This window comes from Pseudorca crassidens, unplaced genomic scaffold (genome assembly GCF_039906515.1).
Source record: "Pseudorca crassidens isolate mPseCra1 unplaced genomic scaffold, mPseCra1.hap1 Scaffold_63, whole genome shotgun sequence".
Classification (NCBI taxonomy): Eukaryota; Metazoa; Chordata; class Mammalia; order Artiodactyla; family Delphinidae; genus Pseudorca; species Pseudorca crassidens.
This window is the reverse complement of record NW_027136315.1, coordinates 1,222,277-1,249,338: the sequence shown is the minus strand read 5'-3', so window position 1 is coordinate 1,249,338 and position 27,062 is coordinate 1,222,277.

Here is a 27,062-nt window from a genome sequence, read left to right as displayed (position 1 = left end):
CAAACAGGAGGTTAAAGGGACTGACTCTCCAAGTCGGGAGAGTGTTAGTAAAGCGTCTGGAATGTTGCACCCGAGTACCAGGGTACGAAAACTGAGACATATTTGAACACGTCTCACGATCACATGGTTGATCATACTCTGGGTTACACATGCATGTTTTAGCTGAAGGAAGAATACCTTAAACCTGGAGAGTTGAGACCCGTGGAATGGGTACCATGCAATATGACTTCAAAGGGTCTTCATTTGCTCACCGAACCTCTCCAATCCTATCACTGCTGCGTTTATGCCCCTGTACACACGCTTGATTCTCTTTTGGAGACATAGCAATCCATAGGTTTTAAGATACTTACCAGTCAGGTACATTCTTAGGCGTTTAATATGCAGTGATGAGTCCATTTCGTTGAGCAAGGAGTAGCTCTTGTCTATTCCATATTTGGCTTAAGGAACTTTATCTGTGCTCATTTCAATCTCTGGTTTTATGCAGCACCCCAACTCACCTTTCCCCTTAAGCAAGCATAAGTTGGTTTTCTAAATTTGAGACCCTGTTCTGTTCTGTAATTCAGTTCCTGTGTAGCCAAGTTTACATTCCGTGTATTACTGATATCTTATGATGTTTCTTTTTCTGTGTGACTTATTTCAGTTAGAATCATCATACCTGAATCCACTCATTGTGCTGCTAAGGGCCTGATGACATAGATTTCATTGCTGAGTGATATTGCTTTGTAAGTAAATACCACAACTTCTTTATCCATTTTTCACTTTCTGCGATGTTGAACTTGTACTGTAAACGAGGTTCTTGTAAACAGAGCCATCCCAAACTTTGGAGTGGCTGTGTCTTTTTGATTTTAATTTCCCTAAGCTATAGGACCATAAGTGGAAGTGCCCTAGGCTCTGTTGCTTTGTTTTTTAGATGTTTCAGGAAACACCATACACTTCTCCCGAGTGTCTGTTGGCAATTTACATCCCGCCCATCAGCATAACAAGGCTCCCAGTTCTCCATGGCCTGTCCTGCCTTTCTGGATTTTACACTTTTTTCAGATGGCCCTTTTGACCGGGGGGAAGTGAGACTTCATTGTAGTGCAGATTTCCTTTGCAAGCTTGCTTGGTTGGCCAAAAAGGGCGTATGCGTTTTTTCCTGAATATATTCAGGAAAAAATGCATACGCCCTTTTTGGCCAAGTGCATCATTGTGGACGTTCTGCCTCTTTTCCTATGCTTTCAATGCAATTCCAGTCTACCTCCTGAAATCGGTTTCCTGCAATTCTGCCCCGCTTTCAAGTCCTCTTGGCAGCCTTACTTCAGTATATTTTTGGACGATAGCTGTCATTTATAACTCTGCAGGTTTGTGAATTACAGTGCCCCTGAGCTCCTTTCTTCAACTCGCTTTCTTGTAACCTGGCCGCAACACCGCAGGATGGCTTCAGGCCCTAATCTGGTTCCGGCACGGCATGCTGAGCCTTTGGTTAATTCCTCTTCCTGGTGGGAAATGAGAGTTAAATTTGCCCGTCCAGACACCTCCAGCTAGTCTCTCATTGGTTCTCGCTATTCCTGTTCATCTTCCACAGAAATTGCAAACTGGGCCAAACAGGAGGTTAAAGGGACTGACTCTCCAAGTCGGGAGAGTGTTAGTAAAGCGTCTGGAATGTTGCACCCGAGTACCAGGGTACGAAAACTGAGACATATTTGAACACGTCTCACGATCACATGGTTGATCATACTCTGGGTTACACATGCATGTTTTAGCTGAAGGAAGAATACCTTAAACCTGGAGAGTTGAGACCCGTGGAATGGGTACCATGCAATATGACTTCAAAGGGTCTTCATTTGCTCACCGAACCTCTCCAATCCTATCACTGCTGTGTTTATGCCCCTGTACACATGCTTGATTCTCTTTGGGAGACATAGCAATCCATAGGTTTTAAGATACTTACTAGTCAGGTAAATACTTAGGCGTTTAATATGCAGTGTTGAGTCCATTTCGTTGAGCAAGGAGTAGCTCTTGTCTATTCCATATTTGGCTTAAGGAACTTTATCTGTGCTCATTTCAATCTCTGGTTTTATGCAGCACCCCAACTCACCTTTCCCCTTAAGCAAGCATAAGTTGGTTTTCTAAATTTGAGACCCTGTTCTGTTCTGTAATTCAGTTCCTGTGTAGCCAAGTTTACATTCCGTGTATTACTGATATCTTATGACGTTTCTTTTTCTGTGTGACTTATTTCAGTTAGAATCATCGTACCTGAATCCACTCATTGTGCTGCTAAGGGCCTGATGACATAGATTTCATTGCTGAGTGATATTGCTTTGTAAGTAAATAACACAACTTCTTTATCCATTTTTCACTTTCTGCGATGTTGAACTTGTACTGTAAACGAGGTTCTTGTAAACAGAGCCGTTCCAAACTTTGGGGTGGCTGTGTCTTTTTGATTTTAATTTCCCTAAGCTATAGGACCATAAGTGGAAGTGCCCTAGGCTCTGTTGCTTTGTTTTTTAGATGTTTCAGGAAACACCATACACTTGTCCCGAGTGTCTGTTGGCAATTTACATCCCGCCCATCAGCATAACAAGGCTCCCAGTTCTCCATGGCCTGTCCTGCCTTTCTGGATTTTACACTTTTTTCAGATGGCCCTTTTGACCGGGGGGAAGTGAGACTTCATTGTAGTGCAGATTTCCTTTGCAAGCTTGCTTGGTTGGCCAAAAAGGGCGTATGCGTTTTTTCCTGAATATATTCAGGAAAAAACGCATACGCCCTTTTTGGCCAAGTGCATCATTGTGGACGTTCTGCCTCTTTTCCTATGCTTTCAATGCAATTCCAGTCTACCTCCTGAAATCGGTTTCCTGCAATTCTGCCCCGCTTTCAAGTCCTCTTGGCAGCCTTACTTCAGTATATTTTTGGACGATAGCTGTCATTTATAACTCTGCAGGTTTGTGAATTACAGTGCTCCTGAGCTCCTTTCTTCAACTCGCTCTCTTGTGACCTGGCCACAACACCACAGGATGGCTTCAGGCCCTAATCTGGTTCCGGCACGGCACGCTGAGCCTTTGGTTAATTCCTCTTCCTGGTGGGAAATGAGAGTTAAATTTGCCCGTCCAGACACCTCCAGCTAGTCTCTCATTGGTTCTCGCTATTCCTGTTCATCTTGCGCAGAAATTGCAAACTGGGCCAAACAGGAGGTTAAAGGGACTGACTCTCCAAGTGGGGAGAGTGTTAGTAAAGCGTCTGGAATGTTGCACCCGAGAACCAGGGTACGAAAACTGAGACATATTTGAACACGTCTCCCGATCACATGGTTGATCATACTCTAGGTTCCACATGCATGTTTTAGCTGAAGGAAGAATACCTTAAACCTGGGTAGTTGAAACCCGTGGAATGGGTACCATGCAATATGACTTCAAAGGGTCTTCATTTGCTCACCGAACCTCTCCAATCCTATCACTGCTGCGTTTATGCCCCTGTACACATGCTGATTCTCTTTCAGAGACATAGCATTCCATAGGTTTTAAGATACTTACTAGTCAGGTACATTCTTAGGCGTTTAATATGGGGTGTTGAGTCCATTTCGTTGAGCAAGGAGTAGCTCTTGTCTATTCCATATTTGGCTTAAGGAACTTTATCTGTGCTCATTTCAATCTCTGGTTTTATGCAGCACCCCAACTCACCTTTCCCCTTAAGCAAGCATAAGTTGGTTTTCTAAATTTGAGACCCTGTTTTGTTTTAGAATTCAGTTCCTGTGTAGCCAAGTTTACATTCCCTGTATTAGTGATATCTTATGATGTTTCTTTTTCTGTGTGACTTATTTCAGTTAGAATCATCGTACCTGAATCCACTCATTATGCTGCTACGAGGCTGATGACATAGATTTCATTGCTGATTGATACTGCATTGTACGTAAGTACCACAAGTTCTTTATCCATTTTTCACTTTCTGTGATGTTGAACTTGTACGGTAAACGAGGTTCTTGTAAACAGAGGCGTCCCAAACTTTGGGGTGGCTGTGTCTTTTTGATTTTAATTTCCCTAAGCTATAGGACCATAAGTGGAAGTGCCCTAGGCTCTGTTGCTTTGTTTTTTAGATGTTTCAGGAAACACCATACACTTCTCCCGAGTGTCTTTTGGCAATTTACATCCCGTCCATCAGCATAACAAGGCTCCCAGTTCTCCATGGCCTGTCCTGCCTTTCTGGATTTTACACTTTTTTCAGATGGCCCTTTTGACCGGGGGGAAGTGAGACTTCATTGTAGTGCAGATTTCCTTTGCAAGCTTGCTTGGTTGGCCAAAAAGGGCGTATGCGTTTTTTCCTGAATATATTCAGGAAAAAACGCATACGCCCTTTTTGGCCAAGTGCATCATTGTGGACGTTCTGCCTCTTTTCCTATGCTTTCAATGCAATTCCAGTCTACCTCCTGAAATCGGTTTCCTGCAATTCTGCCCCGCTTTCAAGTCCTCTTGGCAGCCTTACTTCAGTATATTTTTGGACGATAGCTGTCATTTATAACTCTGCAGGTTTGTGAATTACAGTGCCCCTGAGCTCCTTTCTTCAACTCGCTTTCTTGTGAGCTGGCCGCAACACCGCAGGATGGCTTCAGGCCCTAATCTTGTTCCGGCACGGCACGCTGAGCCTTTGGTTATTTCCTCTTCCTGGTGGGCAATGAGAGTTAAATTTGCCCGTCCAGACACCTCCAGCTAGTCTCTCATTGGTTCTCGCTATTCCTGTTCATCTTCCGCAGAAATTGCAAACTGGGCCAAACAGGAGGTTAAAGGCGTTGACTCTCCAAGTGGGGAGAGTGTTAGTAAAGCGTCTGGAATCTTACACCCGAGTACCAGGGAAGGAAAACTGAGATATATTTGAACACGTCTCCCGTTCACACATTTGATCATACTCTGGGTTCCACATGCATGTTTTACCTGAAAGAAGAATACCTTAAACCTGCAGAGTTGAGACCCGTGGAATGGGTACCATGCAATATGACTTCAAAGGGTCTTCATTTGCTCACCGAACCTCTCCAATCCTATCACTGCTGCGTTTATGCCCCTGTACACACGCTTGATTCTCTTTTGGAGACATAGCAATCCATAGGTTTTAAGATAATTACTAGTCAGGTACATTCTTAGGCGTTTAATATGGGGTGTTGAGTCCATTTCGTTGAGCAAGGAGTAGCTCTTGTCTATTCCATATTTGGCTTAAGGAACTTTATCTGTGCTCATTTCAATCTCTGGTTTTATGCAGCACCCCAACTCACCTTTCCCCTTAAGCAAGCATAAGTTGGTTTTCTAAATTTGAGACCCTGTTCTGTTTTGGAATTCAGTTCCTGTGTAGCCAAGTTTACATTCCGTGTATTAGTGATATCTTATGATGTTTCTTTTTCTGTGTGACTTATTTCAGTTAGAATCATCGTACCTGAATCCACTCATTATGCTGCTACGGGCCTGATGACATAGATTTCATTGCTGAGTGATACTGCATTGTACGTAAGTACCACAAGTTCTTTATCCATTTTTCATTTTCTGTGATACTGAACTTGTACGGTAAACGAGGTTCTTGTAAACAGAGGCGTCCCAAATTTTGGGGTGGCTGTGTCTTTTTGATTTTAATTTCCCTAAGCTATAGGACCATAAGTGGAAGTGCCCTAGGCTCTGTTGCTTTGTTTTTTAGATGTTTCAGGAAACACCATACACTTCTCCCGAGTGTCTGTTGGCAATTTACATCCCGCCCATCAGCATAACAAGGCTCCCAGTTCTCCATGGCCTGTCCTGCCTTTCTGGATTTTACACTTTTTTCAGATGGCCCTTTTGACCAGGGGGAAGTGAGACTTCATTGTAGTGCAGATTTCCTTTGCAAGCTTGCTTGGTTCGCCGAAAACGGCGTATGCGTTTTTTCCTGAATATATTCAGGAAAAAACACATATGCACTTTTTGGCCAAGTGCATCATTGTGGACGTTCTGCCTCTTTTCCTATGCTTTCAATGCAATTCCAGTCTACCTCCTGAAATCGGTTTCCTGCAATTCTGCCCCGCTTTCAAGTCCTCTTGGCAGCCTTACTTCAGTATATTTTTGGACGATAGCTGTCATTTATAACTCTGCAGGTTTGTGAATTACAGTGCCCCTGAGCTCCTTTCTTCAACTCGCTTTCTTGTAACCTGGCCGCAACACCGCAGGATGGCTTCAGGCCCTAATCTGGTTCCGGCACGGCATGCTGAGCCTTTGGTTAATTCCTCTTCCTGGTGGGAAATGAGAGTTAAATTTGCCCGTCCAGACACCTCCAGCTAGTCTCTCATTGGTTCTCGCTATTCCTGTTCATCTTCCACAGAAATTGCAAACTGGGCCAAACAGGAGGTTAAAGGGACTGACTCTCCAAGTCGGGAGAGTGTTAGTAAAGCGTCTGGAATGTTGCACCCGAGTACCAGGGTACGAAAACTGAGACATATTTGAACACGTCTCACGATCACATGGTTGATCATACTCTGGGTTACACATGCATGTTTTAGCTGAAGGAAGAATACCTTAAACCTGGAGAGTTGAGACCCGTGGAATGGGTACCATGCAATATGACTTCAAAGGGTCTTCATTTGCTCACCGAACCTCTCCAATCCTATCACTGCTGCGTTTATGCCCCTGTACACACGCTTGATTCTCTTTTGGAGACATAGCAATCCATAGGTTTTAAGATACTTACCAGTCAGGTACATTCTTAGGCGTTTAATATGCAGTGATGAGTCCATTTCGTTGAGCAAGGAGTAGCTCTTGTCTATTCCATATTTGGCTTAAGGAACTTTATCTGTGCTCATTTCAATCTCTGGTTTTATGCAGCACCCCAACTCACCTTTCCCCTTAAGCAAGCATAAGTTGGTTTTCTAAATTTGAGACCCTGTTCTGTTCTGTAATTCAGTTCCTGTGTAGCCAAGTTTACATTCCGTGTATTACTGATATCTTATGATGTTTCTTTTTCTGTGTGACTTATTTCAGTTAGAATCATCATACCTGAATCCACTCATTGTGCTGCTAAGGGCCTGATGACATAGATTTCATTGCTGAGTGATATTGCTTTGTAAGTAAATACCACAACTTCTTTATCCATTTTTCACTTTCTGCGATGTTGAACTTGTACTGTAAACGAGGTTCTTGTAAACAGAGCCGTTCCAAACTTTGGGGTGGCTGTGTCTTTTTGATTTTAATTTCCCTAAGCTATAGGACCATAAGTGGAAGTGCCCTAGGCTCTGTTGCTTTGTTTTTTAGATGTTTCAGGAAACACCATACACTTGTCCCGAGTGTCTGTTGGCAATTTACATCCCGCCCATCAGCATAACAAGGCTCCCAGTTCTCCATGGCCTGTCCTGCCTTTCTGGATTTTACACTTTTTTCAGATGGCCCTTTTGACCGGGGGGAAGTGAGACTTCATTGTAGTGCAGATTTCCTTTGCAAGCTTGCTTGGTTGGCCAAAAAGGGCGTATGCGTTTTTTCCTGAATATATTCAGGAAAAAACGCATACGCCCTTTTTGGCCAAGTGCATCATTGTGGACGTTCTGCCTCTTTTCCTATGCTTTCAATGCAATTCCAGTCTACCTCCTGAAATCGGTTTCCTGCAATTCTGCCCCGCTTTCAAGTCCTCTTGGCAGCCTTACTTCAGTATATTTTTGGACGATAGCTGTCATTTATAACTCTGCAGGTTTGTGAATTACAGTGCTCCTGAGCTCCTTTCTTCAACTCGCTCTCTTGTGACCTAGCCACAACACCACAGGATGGCTTCAGGCCCTAATCTGGTTCCGGCACGGCACGCTGAGCCTTTGGTTAATTCCTCTTCCTGGTGGGAAATGAGAGTTAAATTTGCCCGTCCAGACACCTCCAGCTAGTCTCTCATTGGTTCTCGCTATTCCTGTTCATCTTGCGCAGAAATTGCAAACTGGGCCAAACAGGAGGTTAAAGGGACTGACTCTCCAAGTGGGGAGAGTGTTAGTAAAGCGTCTGGAATGTTGCACCCGAGTACCAGGGTACGAAAACTGAGACATATTTGAACACGTCTCCCGATCACATGGTTGATCATACTCTAGGTTCCACATGCATGTTTTAGCTGAAGGAAGAATACCTTAAACCTGGGTAGTTGAAACCCGTGGAATGGGTACCATGCAATATGACTTCAAAGGGTCTTCATTTGCTCACCGAACCTCTCCAATCCTATCACTGCTGCGTTTATGCCCCTGTACACATGCTGATTCTCTTTCAGAGACATAGCATTCCATAGGTTTTAAGATACTTACTAGTCAGGTACATTCTTAGGCGTTTAATATGGGGTGTTGAGTCCATTTCGTTGAGCAAGGAGTAGCTCTTGTCTATTCCATATTTGGCTTAAGGAACTTTATCTGTGCTCATTTCAATCTCTGGTTTTATGCAGCACCCCAACTCACCTTTCCCCTTAAGCAAGCATAAGTTGGTTTTCTAAATTTGAGACCCTGTTTTGTTTTGGAATTCAGTTCCTGTGTAGCCAAGTTTACATTCCCTGTATTAGTGATATCTTATGATGTTTCTTTTTCTGTGTGACTTATTTCAGTTAGAATCATCGTACCTGAATCCACTCATTATGCTGCTACGAGGCTGATGACATAGATTTCATTGCTGATTGATACTGCATTGTACGTAAGTACCACAAGTTCTTTATCCATTTTTCACTTTCTGTGATGTTGAACTTGTACGGTAAACGAGGTTCTTGTAAACAGAGGCGTCCCAAACTTTGGGGTGGCTGTGTCTTTTTGATTTTAATTTCCCTAAGCTATAGGACCATAAGTGGAAGTGCCCTAGGCTCTGTTGCTTTGTTTTTTAGATGTTTCAGGAAACACCATACACTTCTCCCGAGTGTCTTTTGGCAATTTACATCCCGTCCATCAGCATAACAAGGCTCCCAGTTCTCCATGGCCTGTCCTGCCTTTATGGATTTTACACTTTTTTCAGATGGCCCTTTTGACCGGGGGGAAGTGAGACTTCATTGTAGTGCAGATTTCCTTTGCAAGCTTGCTTGGTTGGCCAAAAAGGGCGTATGCGTTTTTTCCTGAATATATTCAGGAAAAAACGCATATGCCCTTTTTGGCCAAGTGCATCATTGTGGACGTTCTGCCTCTTTTCCTATGCTTTCAATGCAATTCCAGTCTACCTCCTGAAATCGGTTTCCTGCAATTCTGCCCCGCTTTCAAGTCCTCTTGGCAGCCTTACTTCAGTATATTTTTGGACGATAGCTGTCATTTATAACTCTGCAGGTTTGTGAATTACAGTGCCCCTGAGCTCCTTTCTTCAACTCGCTTTCTTGTGAGCTGGCCGCAACACCGCAGGATGGCTTCAGGCCCTAATCTTGTTCCGGCACGGCACGCTGAGCCTTTGGTTATTTCCTCTTCCTGGTGGGCAATGAGAGTTAAATTTGCCCGTCCAGACACCTCCAGCTAGTCTCTCATTGGTTCTCGCTATTCCTGTTCATCTTCCGCAGAAATTGCAAACTGGGCCAAACAGGAGGTTAAAGGCGTTGACTCTCCAAGTGGGGAGAGTGTTAGTAAAGCGTCTGGAATGTTACACCCGAGTACCAGGGAAGGAAAACTGAGATATATTTGAACACGTCTCCCGTTCACACAGTTGATCATACTCTGGGTTCCACATGCATGTTTTACCTGAAAGAAGAATACCTTAAACCTGCAGAGTTGAGACCCGTGGAATGGGTACCATGCAATATGACTTCAAAGGGTCTTCATTTGCTCACCGAACCTCTCCAATCCTATCACTGCTGCGTTTATGCCCCTGTACACACGCTTGATTCTCTTTTGGAGACATAGCAATCCATAGGTTTTAAGATAATTACTAGTCAGGTACATTCTTAGGCGTTTAATATGGGGTGTTGAGTCCATTTCGTTGAGCAAGGAGTAGCTCTTGTCTATTCCATATTTGGCTTAAGGAACTTTATCTGTGCTCATTTCAATCTCTGGTTTTATGCAGCACCCCAACTCACCTTTCCCCTTAAGCAAGCATAAGTTGGTTTTCTAAATTTGAGACCCTGTTCTGTTTTGGAATTCAGTTCCTGTGTAGCCAAGTTTACATTCCGTGTATTAGTGATATCTTATGATGTTTCTTTTTCTGTGTGACTTATTTCAGTTAGAATCATCGTACCTGAATCCACTCATTATGCTGCTACGGGCCTGATGACATAGATTTCATTGCTGAGTGATACTGCATTGTACGTAAGTACCACAAGTTCTTTATCCATTTTTCATTTTCTGTGATACTGAACTTGTACGGTAAACGAGGTTCTTGTAAACAGAGGCGTCCCAAATTTTGGGGTGGCTGTGTCTTTTTGATTTTAATTTCCCTAAGCTATAGGACCATAAGTGGAAGTGCCCTAGGCTCTGTTGCTTTGTTTTTTAGATGTTTCAGGAAACACCATACACTTCTCCCGAGTGTCTGTTGGCAATTTACATCCCGCCCATCAGCATAACAAGGCTCCCAGTTCTCCATGGCCTGTCCTGCCTTTCTGGATTTTACACTTTTTTCAGATGGCCCTTTTGACCAGGGGGAAGTGAGACTTCATTGTAGTGCAGATTTCCTTTGCAAGCTTGCTTTGTTCGCCGAAAAGGGCGTATGCGTTTTTTCCTGAATATATTCAGGAAAAAACACATATGCCCTTTTTGGCCAAGTGCATCATTGTGGACGTTCTGCCTCTTTTCCTATGCTTTCAATGCAATTCCAGTCTACCTCCTGAAATCGGTTTCCTGCAATTCTGCCCCGCTTTCAAGTCCTCTTGGCAGCCTTACTTCAGTATATTTTTGGACGATAGCTGTCATTTATAACTCTGCAGGTTTGTGAATTACAGTGCCCCTGAGCTCCTTTCTTCAACTCGCTTTCTTGTAACCTGGCCGCAACACCGCAGGATGGCTTCAGGCCCTAATCTGGTTCCGGCACGGCATGCTGAGCCTTTGGTTAATTCCTCTTCCTGGTGGGAAATGAGAGTTAAATTTGCCCGTCCAGACACCTCCAGCTAGTCTCTCATTGGTTCTCGCTATTCCTGTTCATCTTCCACAGAAATTGCAAACTGGGCCAAACAGGAGGTTAAAGGGACTGACTCTCCAAGTCGGGAGAGTGTTAGTAAAGCGTCTGGAATGTTGCACCCGAGTACCAGGGTACGAAAACTGAGACATATTTGAACACGTCTCACGATCACATGGTTGATCATACTCTGGGTTACACATGCATGTTTTAGCTGAAGGAAGAATACCTTAAACCTGGAGAGTTGAGACCCGTGGAATGGGTACCATGCAATATGACTTCAAAGGGTCTTCATTTGCTCACCGAACCTCTCCAATCCTATCACTGCTGCGTTTATGCCCCTGTACACACGCTTGATTCTCTTTTGGAGACATAGCAATCCATAGGTTTTAAGATACTTACCAGTCAGGTACATTCTTAGGCGTTTAATATGCAGTGATGAGTCCATTTCGTTGAGCAAGGAGTAGCTCTTGTCTATTCCATATTTGGCTTAAGGAACTTTATCTGTGCTCATTTCAATCTCTGGTTTTATGCAGCACCCCAACTCACCTTTCCCCTTAAGCAAGCATAAGTTGGTTTTCTAAATTTGAGACCCTGTTCTGTTCTGTAATTCAGTTACTGTGTAGCCAAGTTTACATTCCGTGTATTACTGATATCTTATGATGTTTCTTTTTCTGTGTGACTTATTTCAGTTAGAATCATCATACCTGAATCCACTCATTGTGCTGCTAAGGGCCTGATGACATAGATTTCATTGCTGAGTGATATTGCTTTGTAAGTAAATACCACAACTTCTTTATCCATTTTTCACTTTCTGCGATGTTGAACTTGTACTGTAAACGAGGTTCTTGTAAACAGAGCCGTCCCAAACTTTGGAGTGGCTGTGTCTTTTTGATTTTAATTTCCCTAAGCTATAGGACCATAAGTGGAAGTGCCCTAGGCTCTGTTGCTTTGTTTTTTAGATGTTTCAGGAAACACCATACACTTCTCCCGAGTGTCTGTTGGCAATTTACATCCCGCCCATCAGCATAACAAGGCTCCCAGTTCTCCATGGCCTGTCCTGCCTTTCTGGATTTTACACTTTTTTCAGATGGCCCTTTTGACCGGGGGGAAGTGAGACTTCATTGTAGTGCAGATTTCCTTTGCAAGCTTGCTTGGTTGGCCAAAAAGGGCGTATGCGTTTTTTCCTGAATATATTCAGGAAAAAATGCATACGCCCTTTTTGGCCAAGTGCATCATTGTGGACGTTCTGCCTCTTTTCCTATGCTTTCAATGCAATTCCAGTCTACCTCCTGAAATCGGTTTCCTGCAATTCTGCCCCGCTTTCAAGTCCTCTTGGCAGCCTTACTTCAGTATATTTTTGGACGATAGCTGTCATTTATAACTCTGCAGGTTTGTGAATTACAGTGCCCCTGAGCTCCTTTCTTCAACTCGCTTTCTTGTAACCTGGCCGCAACACCGCAGGATGGCTTCAGGCCCTAATCTGGTTCCGGCACGGCATGCTGAGCCTTTGGTTAATTCCTCTTCCTGGTGGGAAATGAGAGTTAAATTTGCCCGTCCAGACACCTCCAGCTAGTCTCTCATTGGTTCTCGCTATTCCTGTTCATCTTCCACAGAAATTGCAAACTGGGCCAAACAGGAGGTTAAAGGGACTGACTCTCCAAGTCGGGAGAGTGTTAGTAAAGCGTCTGGAATGTTGCACCCGAGTACCAGGGTACGAAAACTGAGACATATTTGAACACGTCTCACGATCACATGGTTGATCATACTCTGGGTTACACATGCATGTTTTAGCTGAAGGAAGAATACCTTAAACCTGGAGAGTTGAGACCCGTGGAATGGGTACCATGCAATATGACTTCAAAGGGTCTTCATTTGCTCACCGAACCTCTCCAATCCTATCACTGCTGTGTTTATGCCCCTGTACACATGCTTGATTCTCTTTGGGAGACATAGCAATCCATAGGTTTTAAGATACTTACTAGTCAGGTAAATACTTAGGCGTTTAATATGCAGTGTTGAGTCCATTTCGTTGAGCAAGGAGTAGCTCTTGTCTATTCCATATTTGGCTTAAGGAACTTTATCTGTGCTCATTTCAATCTCTGGTTTTATGCAGCACCCCAACTCACCTTTCCCCTTAAGCAAGCATAAGTTGGTTTTCTAAATTTGAGACCCTGTTCTGTTCTGTAATTCAGTTCCTGTGTAGCCAAGTTTACATTCCGTGTATTACTGATATCTTATGACGTTTCTTTTTCTGTGTGACTTATTTCAGTTAGAATCATCGTACCTGAATCCACTCATTGTGCTGCTAAGGGCCTGATGACATAGATTTCATTGCTGAGTGATATTGCTTTGTAAGTAAATACCACAACTTCTTTATCCATTTTTCACTTTCTGCGATGTTGAACTTGTACTGTAAACGAGGTTCTTGTAAACAGAGCCGTTCCAAACTTTGGGGTGGCTGTGTCTTTTTGATTTTAATTTCCCTAAGCTATAGGACCATAAGTGGAAGTGCCCTAGGCTCTGTTGCTTTGTTTTTTAGATGTTTCAGGAAACACCATACACTTGTCCCGAGTGTCTGTTGGCAATTTACATCCCGCCCATCAGCATAACAAGGCTCCCAGTTCTCCATGGCCTGTCCTGCCTTTCTGGATTTTACACTTTTTTCAGATGGCCCTTTTGACCGGGGGGAAGTGAGACTTCATTGTAGTGCAGATTTCCTTTGCAAGCTTGCTTGGTTGGCCAAAAAGGGCGTATGCGTTTTTTCCTGAATATATTCAGGAAAAAACGCATACGCCCTTTTTGGCCAAGTGCATCATTGTGGACGTTCTGCCTCTTTTCCTATGCTTTCAATGCAATTCCAGTCTACCTCCTGAAATCGGTTTCCTGCAATTCTGCCCCGCTTTCAAGTCCTCTTGGCAGCCTTACTTCAGTATATTTTTGGACGATAGCTGTCATTTATAACTCTGCAGGTTTGTGAATTACAGTGCCCCTGAGCTCCTTTCTTCAACTTGCTTTCTTGTGAGCTGGCCGCAACACCGCAGGATGGCTTCAGGCCCTAATCTTGTTCCGGCACGGCACGCTGAGCCTTTGGTTATTTCCTCTTCCTGGTGGGCAATGAGAGTTAAATTTGCCCGTCCAGACACCTCCAGCTAGTCTCTCATTGGTTCTCGCTATTCCTGTTCATCTTCCGCAGAAATTGCAAACTGGGCCAAACAGGAGGTTAAAGGCGTTGACTCTCCAAGTGGGGAGAGTGTTAGTAAAGCGTCTGGAATGTTACACCCGAGTATCAGGGGAGGAAAACTGAGACATATTTGAACACGTCTCCCATTCACACGGTTGATCATACTCTGGGTTCCAGATGCATGTTTTTGCTGAAGGAAGAATACCTTAAACCTGGGTAGTTGAAACCCGTGGAATGGGTACCATGCAATATGACTTCAAAGGGTCTTCATTTGCTCACCGAACCTCTCCAATCCTATCACTGCTGCGTTTATGCCCCTGTACACACGCTTGATTCTCTTTTGGAGACATAGCAATCCATAGGTTTTAAGATAATTACTAGTCAGGTACATTCTTAGGCGTTTCATATGGGGTGTTGAGTCCATTTCGTTGAGCAAGGAGTAGCTCTTGTCTATTCCATATTTGGCTTAAGGAACTTTATCTGTGCTCATTTCAATCTCTGGTTTTATGCAGCACCCCAACTCACCTTTCCCCTTAAGCAAGCATAAGTTCGTTTTCTAAATTTGAGACCCTGTTCTGTTTTGGAATTCAGTTCCTGTGTAGCCAAGTTTACATTCCGTGTATTACTGATATTTTATGATGTTTCTTTTTCTGTGTGACTTATATCAGTTAGAATCATCGTACCTGAATCCACTCATTATGCTGCTACGGGCCTGATGACATAGATTTCATTGCTGAGTGATACTGCATTGTACGTAAGTACCACAAGTTCTTTATCCATTTTTCATTTTCTGTGATACTGAACTTGTACGGTAAACGAGGTTCTTGTAAACAGAGGCGTCCCAAATTTTGGGGTGGCTGTGTCTTTTTGATTTTAATTTCCCTAAGCTATAGGACCATAAGTGGAAGTGCCCTAGGCTCTGTTGCTTTGTTTTTTAGATGTTTCAGGAAACACCATACACTTCTCCCGAGTGTCTGTTGGCAATTTACATCCCGCCCATCAGCATAACAAGGCTCCCAGTTCTCCATGGCCTGTCCTGCCTTTCTGGATTTTACACTTTTTTCAGATGGCCCTTTTGACCAGGGGGAAGTGAGACTTCATTGTAGTGCAGATTTCCTTTGCAAGCTTGCTTTGTTCGCCGAAAAGGGCGTATGCGTTTTTTCCTGAATATATTCAGGAAAAAACACATATGCCCTTTTTGGCCAAGTGCATCATTGTGGACGTTCTGCCTCTTTTCCTATGCTTTCAATGCAATTCCAGTCTACCTCCTGAAATCGGTTTCCTGCAATTCTGCCCCGCTTTCAAGTCCTCTTGGCAGCCTTACTTCAGTATATTTTTGGACGATAGCTGTCATTTATAACTCTGCAGGTTTGTGAATTACAGTGCCCCTGAGCTCCTTTCTTCAACTCGCTTTCTTGTAACCTGGCCGCAACACCGCAGGATGGCTTCAGGCCCTAATCTGGTTCCGGCACGGCATGCTGAGCCTTTGGTTAATTCCTCTTCCTGGTGGGAAATGAGAGTTAAATTTGCCCGTCCAGACACCTCCAGCTAGTCTCTCATTGGTTCTCGCTATTCCTGTTCATCTTCCACAGAAATTGCAAACTGGGCCAAACAGGAGGTTAAAGGGACTGACTCTCCAAGTCGGGAGAGTGTTAGTAAAGCGTCTGGAATGTTGCACCCGAGTACCAGGGTACGAAAACTGAGACATATTTGAACACGTCTCACGATCACATGGTTGATCATACTCTGGGTTACACATGCATGTTTTAGCTGAAGGAAGAATACCTTAAACCTGGAGAGTTGAGACCCGTGGAATGGGTACCATGCAATATGACTTCAAAGGGTCTTCATTTGCTCACCGAACCTCTCCAATCCTATCACTGCTGCGTTTATGCCCCTGTACACACGCTTGATTCTCTTTTGGAGACATAGCAATCCATAGGTTTTAAGATACTTACCAGTCAGGTACATTCTTAGGCGTTTAATATGCAGTGATGAGTCCATTTCGTTGAGCAAGGAGTAGCTCTTGTCTATTCCATATTTGGCTTAAGGAACTTTATCTGTGCTCATTTCAATCTCTGGTTTTATGCAGCACCCCAACTCACCTTTCCCCTTAAGCAAGCATAAGTTGGTTTTCTAAATTTGAGACCCTGTTCTGTTCTGTAATTCAGTTACTGTGTAGCCAAGTTTACATTCCGTGTATTACTGATATCTTATGATGTTTCTTTTTCTGTGTGACTTATTTCAGTTAGAATCATCATACCTGAATCCACTCATTGTGCTGCTAAGGGCCTGATGACATAGATTTCATTGCTGAGTGATATTGCTTTGTAAGTAAATACCACAACTTCTTTATCCATTTTTCACTTTCTGCGATGTTGAACTTGTACTGTAAACGAGGTTCTTGTAAACAGAGCCGTCCCAAACTTTGGAGTGGCTGTGTCTTTTTGATTTTAATTTCCCTAAGCTATAGGACCATAAGTGGAAGTGCCCTAGGCTCTGTTGCTTTGTTTTTTAGATGTTTCAGGAAACACCATACACTTCTCCCGAGTGTCTGTTGGCAATTTACATCCCGCCCATCAGCATAACAAGGCTCCCAGTTCTCCATGGCCTGTCCTGCCTTTCTGGATTTTACACTTTTTTCAGATGGCCCTTTTGACCGGGGGGAAGTGAGACTTCATTGTAGTGCAGATTTCCTTTGCAAGCTTGCTTGGTTGGCCAAAAAGGGCGTATGCGTTTTTTCCTGAATATATTCAGGAAAAAATGCATACGCCCTTTTTGGCCAAGTGCATCATTGTGGACGTTCTGCCTCTTTTCCTATGCTTTCAATGCAATTCCAGTCTACCTCCTGAAATCGGTTTCCTGCAATTCTGCCCCGCTTTCAAGTCCTCTTGGCAGCCTTACTTCAGTATATTTTTGGACGATAGCTGTCATTTATAACTCTGCAGGTTTGTGAATTACAGTGCCCCTGAGCTCCTTTCTTCAACTCGCTTTCTTGTAACCTGGCCGCAACACCGCAGGATGGCTTCAGGCCCTAATCTGGTTCCGGCACGGCATGCTGAGCCTTTGGTTAATTCCTCTTCCTGGTGGGAAATGAGAGTTAAATTTGCCCGTCCAGACACCTCCAGCTAGTCTCTCATTGGTTCTCGCTATTCCTGTTCATCTTCCACAGAAATTGCAAACTGGGCCAAACAGGAGGTTAAAGGGACTGACTCTCCAAGTCGGGAGAGTGTTAGTAAAGCGTCTGGAATGTTGCACCCGAGTACCAGGGTACGAAAACTGAGACATATTTGAACACGTCTCACGATCACATGGTTGATCATACTCTGGGTTACACATGCATGTTTTAGCTGAAGGAAGAATACCTTAAACCTGGAGAGTTGAGACCCGTGGAATGGGTACCATGCAATATGACTTCAAAGGGTCTTCATTTGCTCACCGAACCTCTCCAATCCTATCACTGCTGTGTTTATGCCCCTGTACACATGCTTGATTCTCTTTGGGAGACATAGCAATCCATAGGTTTTAAGATACTTACTAGTCAGGTAAATACTTAGGCGTTTAATATGCAGTGTTGAGTCCATTTCGTTGAGCAAGGAGTAGCTCTTGTCTATACCATATTTGGCTTAAGGAACTTTATCTGTGCTCATTTCAATCTCTGGTTTTATGCAGCACCCCAACTCACCTTTCCCCTTAAGCAAGCATAAGTTGGTTTTCTAAATTTGAGACCCTGTTCTGTTCTGTAATTCAGTTCCTGTGTAGCCAAGTTTACATTCCGTGTATTACTGATATCTTATGACGTTTCTTTTTCTGTGTGACTTATTTCAGTTAGAATCATCGTACCTGAATCCACTCATTGTGCTGCTAAGGGCCTGATGACATAGATTTCATTGCTGAGTGATATTGCTTTGTAAGTAAATACCACAACTTCTTTATCCATTTTTCACTTTCTGCGATGTTGAACTTGTACTGTAAACGAGGTTCTTGTAAACAGAGCCGTTCCAAACTTTGGGGTGGCTGTGTCTTTTTGATTTTAATTTCCCTAAGCTATAGGACCATAAGTGGAAGTGCCCTAGGCTCTGTTGCTTTGTTTTTTAGATGTTTCAGGAAACACCATACACTTGTCCCGAGTGTCTGTTGGCAATTTACATCCCGCCCATCAGCATAACAAGGCTCCCAGTTCTCCATGGCCTGTCCTGCCTTTCTGGATTTTACACTTTTTTCAGATGGCCCTTTTGACCGGGGGGAAGTGAGACTTCATTGTAGTGCAGATTTCCTTTGCAAGCTTGCTTGGTTGGCCAAAAAGGGCGTATGCGTTTTTTCCTGAATATATTCAGGAAAAAACGCATACGCCCTTTTTGGCCAAGTGCATCATTGTGGACGTTCTGCCTCTTTTCCTATGCTTTCAATGCAATTCCACTCTACCTCCTGAAATCGGTTTCCTGCAATTCTGCCCCGCTTTCAAGTCCTCTTGGCAGCCTTACTTCAGTATATTTTTGGACGATAGCTGTCATTTATAACTCTGCAGGTTTGTGAATTACAGTGCCCCTGAGCTCCTTTCTTCAACTTGCTTTCTTGTGAGCTGGCCGCAACACCGCAGGATGGCTTCAGGCCCTAATCTTGTTCCGGCACGGCACGCTGAGCCTTTGGTTATTTCCTCTTCCTGGTGGGCAATGAGAGTTAAATTTGCCCGTCCAGACACCTCCAGCTAGTCTCTCATTGGTTCTCGCTATTCCTGTTCATCTTCCGCAGAAATTGCAAACTGGGCCAAACAGGAGGTTAAAGGCGTTGACTCTCCAAGTGGGGAGAGTGTTAGTAAAGCGTCTGGAATGTTACACCCGAGTATCAGGGGAGGAAAACTGAGACATATTTGAACACGTCTCCCATTCACACGGTTGATCATACTCTGGGTTCCACATGCATGTTTTTGCTGAAGGAAGAATACCTTAAACCTGGGTAGTTGAAACCCGTGGAATGGGTACCATGCAATATGACTTCAAAGGGTCTTCATTTGCTCACCGAACCTCTCCAATCCTATCACTGCTGCGTTTATGCCCCTGTACACACGCTTGATTCTCTTTTGGAGACATAGCAATCCATAGGTTTTAAGATAATTACTAGTCAGGTACATTCTTAGGCGTTTCATATGGGGTGTTGAGTCCATTTCGTTGAGCAAGGAGTAGCTCTTGTCTATTCCATATTTGGCTTAAGGAACTTTATCTGTGCTCATTTCAATCTCTGGTTTTATGCAGCACCCCAACTCACCTTTCCCCTTAAGCAAGCATAAGTTGGTTTTCTAAATTTGAGACCCTGTTCTGTTTTGGAATTCAGTTCCTGTGTAGCCAAGTTTACATTCCGTGTATTAGTGATATCTTATGACGTTTCTTTTTCTGTGTGACTTATTTCAGTTAGAATCATCGTACCTGAATCCACTCATTATGCTGCTACGGGCCTGATGACATAGATTTCATTGCTGAGTGATACTGCATTGTACGTAAGTACCACAAGTTCTTTATCCATTTTTCATTTTCTGTGATACTGAACTTGTACGGTAAACGAGGTTCTTGTAAACAGAGGCGTCCCAAATTTTGGGGTGGCTGTGTCTTTTTGATTTTAATTTCCCTAAGCTATAGGACCATAAGTGGAAGTGCCCTAGGCTCTGTTGCTTTGTTTTTTAGATGTTTCAGGAAACACCATACACTTGTCCCGAGTGTCTGTTGGCAATTTACATCCCGCCCATCAGCATAACAAGGCTCCCAGTTCTCCATGGCCTGTCCTGCCTTTCTGGATTTTACACTTTTTTCAGATGGCCCTTTTGACCAGGGGGAAGTGAGACTTCATTGTAGTGCAGATTTCCTTTGCAAGCTTGCTTGGTTCGCCGAAAAGGGCGTATGCGTTTTTTCCTGAATATATTCAGGAAAAAACACATATGCCCTTTTTGGCCAAGTGCATCATTGTGGACGTTCTGCCTCTTTTCCTATGCTTTCAATGCAATTCCAGTCTACCTCCTGAAATCGGTTTCCTGCAATTCTGCCCCGCTTTCAAGTCCTCTTGGCAGCCTTACTTCAGTATATTTTTGGACGATAGCTGTCATTTATAACTCTGCAGGTTTGTGAATTACAGTGCCCCTGAGCTCCTTTCTTCAACTCGCTTTCTTTTGAGCTGGCCGCAACACCGCAGGATGGCTTCAGGCCCTAATCTGGTTCCGGCACGGCATGCTGAGCCTTTGGTTAATTCCTCTTCCTGGTGGGAAATGAGAGTTAAATTTGCCCGTCCAGACACCTCCAGCTAGTCTCTCATTGGTTCTCGCTATTCCTGTTCATCTTCCACAGAAATTGCAAACTGGGCCAAACAGGAGGTTAAAGGGACTGACTCTCCAAGTCGGGAGAGTGTTAGTAAAGCGTCTGGAATGTTGCACCCGAGTACCAGGGTACGAAAACTGAGACATATTTGAACACGTCTCACGATCACATGGTTGATCATACTCTGGGTTACACATGCATGTTTTAGCTGAAGGAAGAATACCTTAAACCTGGAGAGTTGAGACCCGTGGAATGGGTACCATGCAATATGACTTCAAAGGGTCTTCATTTGCTCACCGAACCTCTCCAATCCTATCACTGCTGCGTTTATGCCCCTGTACACACGCTTGTTTCTCTTTTGGAGACATAGCAATCCATAGGTTTTAAGATACTTACCAGTCAGGTACATTCTTAGGCGTTTAATATGCAGTGATGAGTCCATTTCGTTGAGCAAGGAGTAGCTCTTGTCTATTCCATATTTGGCTTAAGGAACTTTATCTGTGCTCATTTCAATCTCTGGTTTTATGCAGCACCCCAACTCACCTTTCCCCTTAAGCAAGCATAAGTTGGTTTTCTAAATTTGAGACCCTGTTCTGTTCTGTAATTCAGTTCCTGTGTAGCCAAGTTTACATTCCGTGTATTACTGATATCTTATGATGTTTCTTTTTCTGTGTGACTTATTTCAGTTAGAATCATCATACCTGAATCCACTCATTGTGCTGCTAAGGGCCTGATGACATAGATTTCATTGCTGAGTGATATTGCTTTGTAAGTAAATACCACAACTTCTTTATCCATTTTTCACTTTCTGCGATGTTGAACTTGTACTGTAAACGAGGTTCTTGTAAACAGAGGCGTCCCAAACTTTGGAGTGGCTGTGTCTTTTTGATTTTAATTTCCCTAAGCTATAGGACCATAAGTGGAAGTGCCCTAGGCTCTGTTGCTTTGTTTTTTAGATGTTTCAGGAAACACCATACACTTCTCCCGAGTGTCTGTTGGCAATTTACATCCCGCCCATCAGCATAACAAGGCTCCCAGTTCTCCATGGCCTGTCCTGCCTTTCTGGATTTTACACTTTTTTCAGATGGCCCTTTTGACCGGGGGGAAGTGAGACTTCATTGTAGTGCAGATTTCCTTTGCAAGCTTGCTTGGTTGGCCAAAAAGGGCGTATGCGTTTTTTCCTGAATATATTCAGGAAAAAATGCATACGCCCTTTTTGGCCAAGTGCATCATTGTGGACGTTCTGCCTCTTTTCCTATGCTTTCAATGCAATTCCAGTCTACCTCCTGAAATCGGTTTCCTGCAATTCTGCCCCGCTTTCAAGTCCTCTTGGCAGCCTTACTTCAGTATATTTTTGGACGATAGCTGTCATTTATAACTCTGCAGGTTTGTGAATTACAGTGCCCCTGAGCTCCTTTCTTCAACTCGCTTTCTTGTAACCTGGCCGCAACACCGCAGGATGGCTTCAGGCCCTAATCTGGTTCCGGCACGGCATGCTGAGCCTTTGGTTAATTCCTCTTCCTGGTGGGAAATGAGAGTTAAATTTGCCCGTCCAGACACCTCCAGCTAGTCTCTCATTGGTTCTCGCTATTCCTGTTCATCTTCCACAGAAATTGCAAACTGGGCCAAACAGGAGGTTAAAGGGACTGACTCTCCAAGTCGGGAGAGTGTTAGTAAAGCGTCTGGAATGTTGCACCCGAGTACCAGGGTACGAAAACTGAGACATATTTGAACACGTCTCACGATCACATGGTTGATCATACTCTGGGTTACACATGCATGTTTTAGCTGAAGGAAGAATACCTTAAACCTGGAGAGTTGAGACCCGTGGAATGGGTACCATGCAATATGACTTCAAAGGGTCTTCATTTGCTCACCGAACCTCTCCAATCCTATCACTGCTGTGTTTATGCCCCTGTACACATGCTTGATTCTCTTTGGGAGACATAGCAATCCATAGGTTTTAAGATACTTACTAGTCAGGTAAATACTTAGGCGTTTAATATGCAGTGTTGAGTCCATTTCGTTGAGCAAGGAGTAGCTCTTGTCTATTCCATATTTGGCTTAAGGAACTTTATCTGTGCTCATTTCAATCTCTGGTTTTATGCAGCACCCCAACTCACCTTTCCCCTTAAGCAAGCATAAGTTGGTTTTCTAAATTTGAGACCCTGTTCTGTTCTGTAATTCAGTTCCTGTGTAGCCAAGTTTACATTCCGTGTATTACTGATATCTTATGACGTTTCTTTTTCTGTGTGACTTATTTCAGTTAGAATCATCGTACCTGAATCCACTCATTGTGCTGCTAAGGGCCTGATGACATAGATTTCATTGCTGAGTGATATTGCTTTGTAAGTAAATACCACAACTTCTTTATCCATTTTTCACTTTCTGCGATGTTGAACTTGTACTGTAAACGAGGTTCTTGTAAACAGAGCCGTTCCAAACTTTGGGGTGGCTGTGTCTTTTTGATTTTAATTTCCCTAAGCTATAGGACCATAAGTGGAAGTGCCCTAGGCTCTGTTGCTTTGTTTTTTAGATGTTTCAGGAAACACCATACACTTGTCCCGAGTGTCTGTTGGCAATTTACATCCCGCCCATCAGCATACCAAGGCTCCCAGTTCTCCATGGCCTGTCCTGCCTTTCTGGATTTTACACTTTTTTCAGATGGCCCTTTTGACCGGGGGGAAGTGAGACTTCATTGTAGTGCAGATTTCCTTTGCAAGCTTGCTTGGTTGGCCAAAAAGGGCGTATGCGTTTTTTCCTGAATATATTCAGGAAAAAACGCATACGCCCTTTTTGGCCAAGTGTATCATTGTGGACGTTCTGCCTCTTTTCCTATGCTTTCAATGCAATTCCAGTCTACCTCCTGAAATCGGTTTCCTGCAATTCTGCCCCGCTTTCAAGTCCTCTTGGCAGCCTTACTTCAGTATATTTTTGGACGATAGCTGTCATTTATAACTCTGCAGGTTTGTGAATTACAGTGCTCCTGAGCTCCTTTCTTCAACTCGCTCTCTTGTGACCTGGCCACAACACCACAGGATGGCTTCAGGCCCTAATCTGGTTCCGGCACGGCACGCTGAGCCTTTGGTTAATTCCTCTTCCTGGTGGGAAATGAGAGTTAAATTTGCCCGTCCAGACACCTCCAGCTAGTCTCTCATTGGTTCTCGCTATTCCTGTTCATCTTGCGCAGAAATTGCAAACTGGGCCAAACAGGAGGTTAAAGGGACTGACTCTCCAAGTGGGGAGAGTGTTAGTAAAGCGTCTGGAATGTTGCACCCGAGAACCAGGGTACGAAAACTGAGACATATTTGAACACGTCTCCCGATCACATGGTTGATCATACTCTAGGTTCCACATGCATGTTTTAGCTGAAGGAAGAATACCTTAAACCTGGGTAGTTGAAACCCGTGGAATGGGTACCATGCAATATGACTTCAAAGGGTCTTCATTTGCTCACCGAACCTCTCCAGTCCTATCACTGCTGCGTTTATGCCCCTGTACACATGCTGATTCTCTTTCAGAGACATAGCATTCCATAGGTTTTAAGATACTTACTAGTCAGGTACATTCTTAGGCGTTTAATATGGGGTGTTGAGTCCATTTCGTTGAGCAAGGAGTAGCTCTTGTCTATTCCATATTTGGCTTAAGGAACTTTATCTGTGCTCATTTCAATCTCTGGTTTTATGCAGCACCCCAACTCACCTTTCCCCTTAAGCAAGCATAAGTTGGTTTTCTAAATTTGAGACCCTGTTTTGTTTTGGAATTCAGTTCCTGTGTAGCCAAGTTTACATTCCCTGTATTAGTGATATCTTATGATGTTTCTTTTTCTGTGTGACTTATTTCAGTTAGAATCATCGTACCTGAATCCACTCATTATGCTGCTACGAGGCTGATGACATAGATTTCATTGCTGATTGATACTGCATTGTACGTAAGTACCACAAGTTCTTTATCCATTTTTCACTTTCTGTGATGTTGAACTTGTACGGTAAACGAGGTTCTTGTAAACAGAGGCGTCCCAAACTTTGGGGTGGCTGTGTCTTTTTGATTTTAATTTCCGTAAGCTATAGGACCATAAGTGGAAGTGCCCTAGGCTCTGTTGCTTTGTTTTTTAGATGTTTCAGGAAACACCATACACTTCTCCCGAGTGTCTTTTGGCAATTTACATCCCACCCATCAGCATAACAAGGCTCCCAGTTCTCCATGGCCTGTCCTGCCTTTCTGGATTTTACACTTTTTTCAGATGGCCCTTTTGACCGGGGGGAAGTGAGACTTCATTGTAGTGCAGATTTCCTTTGCAAGCTTGCTTGGTTGGCCAAAAAGGGCGTATGCGTTTTTTCCTGAATATATTCAGGAAAAAACGCATATGCCCTTTTTGGCCAAGTGCATCATTGTGGACGTTCTGCCTCTTTTCCTATGCTTTCAATGCAATTCCAGTCTACCTCCTGAAATCGGTTTCCTGCAATTCTGCCCCGCTTTCAAGTCCTCTTGGCAGCCTTACTTCAGTATATTTTTGGACGATAGCTGTCATTTATAACTCTGCAGGTTTGTGAATTACAGTGCCCCTGAGCTCCTTTCTTCAACTCGCTTTCTTGTGAGCTGGCCGCAACACCGCAGGATGGCTTCAGGCCCTAATCTTGTTCCGGCACGGCACGCTGAGCCTTTGGTTATTTCCTCTTCCTGGTGGGCAATGAGAGTTAAATTTGCCCGTCCAGACACCTCCAGCTAGTCTCTCATTGGTTCTCGCTACTCCTGTTCATCTTCCGCAGAAATTGCAAACTGGGCCAAACAGGAGGTTAAAGGCGTTGACTCTCCAAGTGGGGAGAGTGTTAGTAAAGCGTCTGGAATGTTGCACCCGAGTATCAGGGGAGGAAAACTGAGACATATTTGAACACGTCTCCCATTCACACGGTTGATCATACTCTGGGTTCCACATGCATGTTTTTGCTGAAGGAAGAATACCTTAAACCTGGGTAGTTGAAACCCGTGGAATGGGTACCATGCAATATGACTTCAAAGGGTCTTCATTTGCTCACCGAACCTCTCCAATCCTATCACTGCTGCGTTTATGCCCCTGTACACACGCTTGATTCTCTTTTGGAGACATAGCAATCCATAGGTTTTAAGATAATTACTAGTCAGGTACATTCTTAGGCGTTTAATATGGGGTGTTGAGTCCATTTCGTTGAGCAAGGAGTAGCTCTTGTCTATTCCATATTTGGCTTAAGGAACTTTATCTGTGCTCATTTCAATCTCTGGTTTTATGCAGCACCCCAACTCACCTTTCCCCTTAAGCAAGCATAAGTTGGTTTTCTAAATTTGAGACCCTGTTCTGTTTTGGAATTCAGTTCCTGTGTAGCCAAGTTTACATTCCGTGTATTAGTGATATCTTATGATGTTGCTTTTTCTGTGTGACTTATTTCAGTTAGAATCATCGTACCTGAATCCACTCATTATGCTGCTACGGGCCTGATGACATAGATTTCATTGCTGAGTGATACTGCATTGTACGTAAGTACCACAAGTTCTTTATCCATTTTTCATTTTCTGTGATACTGAACTTGTACGGTAAACGAGGTTCTTGTAAACAGAGGCCTCCCAAATTTTGGGGTGGCTGTGTCTTTTTGATTTTAATTTCCCTAAGCTATAGGACCATAAGTGGAAGTGCCCTAGGCTCTGTTGCTTTGTTTTTTAGATGTTTCAGGAAACACCATACACTTCTCCCGAGTGTCTGTTGGCAATTTACATCCCGCCCATCAGCATAACAAGGCTCCCAGTTCTCCATGGCCTGTCCTGCCTTTCTGGATTTTACACTTTTTTCAGATGGCCCTTTTGACCAGGGGGAAGTGAGACTTCATTGTAGTGCAGATTTCCTTTGCAAGCTTGCTTGGTTCGCCGAAAAGGGCGTATGCGTTTTTTCCTGAATATATTCAGGAAAAAACACATATGCCCTTTTTGGCCAAGTGCATCATTGTGGACGTTCTGCCTCTTTTCCTATGCTTTCAATGCAATTCCAGTCTACCTCCTGAAATCGGTTTCCTGCAATTCTGCCCCGCTTTCAAGTCCTCTTGGCAGCCTTACTTCAGTATATTTTTGGACGATAGCTGTCATTTATAACTCTGCAGGTTTGTGAATTACAGTGCCCCTGAGCTCCTTTCTTCAACTCGCTTTCTTGTAACCTGGCCGCAACACCGCAGGATGGCTTCAGGCCCTAATCTGGTTCCGGCACGGCATGCTGAGCCTTTGGTTAATTCCTCTTCCTGGTGGGAAATGAGAGTTAAATTTGCCCGTCCAGACACCTCCAGCTAGTCTCTCATTGGTTCTCGCTATTCCTGTTCATCTTCCACAGAAATTGCAAACTGGGCCAAACAGGAGGTTAAAGGGACTGACTCTCCAAGTCGGGAGAGTGTTAGTAAAGCGTCTGGAATGTTGCACCCGAGTACCAGGGTACGAAAACTGAGACATATTTGAACACGTCTCACGATCACATGGTTGATCATACTCTGGGTTACACATGCATGTTTTAGCTGAAGGAAGAATACCTTAAACCTGGAGAGTTGAGACCCGTGG